This window comes from Octopus bimaculoides, chromosome 23 (assembly GCF_001194135.2).
Source record: "Octopus bimaculoides isolate UCB-OBI-ISO-001 chromosome 23, ASM119413v2, whole genome shotgun sequence".
In the NCBI taxonomy this organism is placed as follows: domain Eukaryota; kingdom Metazoa; phylum Mollusca; class Cephalopoda; order Octopoda; family Octopodidae; genus Octopus; species Octopus bimaculoides.
Window position 1 is genome coordinate 9,963,730 of NC_069003.1, and position 1,659 is coordinate 9,965,388.

At 36.4% G+C, this 1,659-nt stretch overlaps 1 protein-coding gene across 6 annotated transcripts in view; it reads right to left on the bottom strand.

The window, feature by feature from the left end:
- The window catches only part of LOC106878758 (zinc finger C2HC domain-containing protein 1B), a 55,193-nt gene that overhangs the window by 30,029 nt on the left and 23,505 nt on the right, over positions 1-1,659 (bottom strand). The window lies entirely within an intron of this gene.

Below are 1,659 nucleotides of genomic sequence, written 5' to 3' on the forward strand. Positions count from 1 at the left end.
ATATATATATATATATATATATATATATATATATATATATATATACACACACACACCTACATGTATGTTGTGTATTTAACAGTTATGTGGGTAAGGTCAGGTATTCTTTATAAAGTCTGAGAATAGGTTAGCTTAACTCCTTTGCTGGCTCATACTTCCTTCCACTTATAGATAATATAAATATTCCAGTTGGACACACAGTTAAGTACGTATATATGTATATATATACGGATAGGCACACCTACTAATACACATCTACACACACACATACTGTGCACTGGCACGTCTACTCTCACTCGTATGTACCAAGTCATACAGAATCTTTGGGCTATTTGTTTTAATCAGTGTAAAAAGGAAAAAGCATTATTGCTAGCTGAGTTTTTATTAGACATGACACCAAGATATGCTAAGTGTTATAATGTTTCTGTGGAATGTTTATGTGTGAGTGTACATATACATACACGTACACATACACAAACACACACACACACAGAGGGTGTAGTGAATATATTGTTGTCTCAATTACACAAAAATGAAAATAACACTGACATCTCATTTTAACAGATATATTTACCAAAATTACATAAAAATATCTTGAACTACCAAAGAATAGATTTATTGATAAAATTGTCATTGGCTTCAACCACAGCCTCTAGACAATTTCAGAATCTTCTGCAATGCTTCCAGACAATCTCCTTGTTTAAGCTGGTGAATACTTCCATAATCCTTGCCTTCAGATCATCTTTGGTGTCACAAGGTGTTTTGTTGACCTCTTGCTCAACTATGGCCCACACATGACAATCAAGGGGGTTACAGTCTGGGGAGTTAGGTGGTCAGATGTTAGGGGTGATATGATCACAGAAATTGTCTAATGGCCATGACTGGGTTCTCCTGCTTGTGTAGCAAAGTCCTGTTGCCAGATAAAGGGTCTTCCAGCAGCCACCCTCTCGACTCAGGGCAGCATTACCTCCTCCAAGCATTTGATGTAGGCCTCTGTGTTGAGTCAGAGGCTGTGTGGGTAGATAAAAGGAGGTATAACATCGCCATCACTAGTGACCACTCCAAACACCATGATGTTAATGGATGTTGAATTTTTATCACTCTCGGTACATGTTTTGAGGACACGGCAAGCCAATGGTTGTTTTGTGTGTTCACCATCTGTTCATATTGGAGCTTCCGGCATGAATGCATATCATTTCCAAATTTCTGGCAGAGTGGATTGCATCATGGTGCAATCATACTAAAACGGACAAGGAGCTTAGTGGCTCTTCAGCTGGATAGCTCCTGTCAAACTGTGTCAAATCATCCAACCCATGCCAGCAAGGAAAATGGACGTTACATGCTGCTGCTGCTGCAGATTTTACATACACATATACACACATACACTGTAAACAAATACACACATACATACATACACATGCACACAAAGAGAAATATGGAGTACAAAGGATTTCACTGTAGTCTAGTTTAAAGAAATGTCTGACTCACATCTGACATTAAAGCTATATATAAAAGTTGATATTTGTATTTGAAGTCCATGATTCCATAATGTATATACACACTGACTCCATACATTATACATATATACATGCATACATATATATATATATATATATATATATATATACACATACATACATATATATATATATATACACA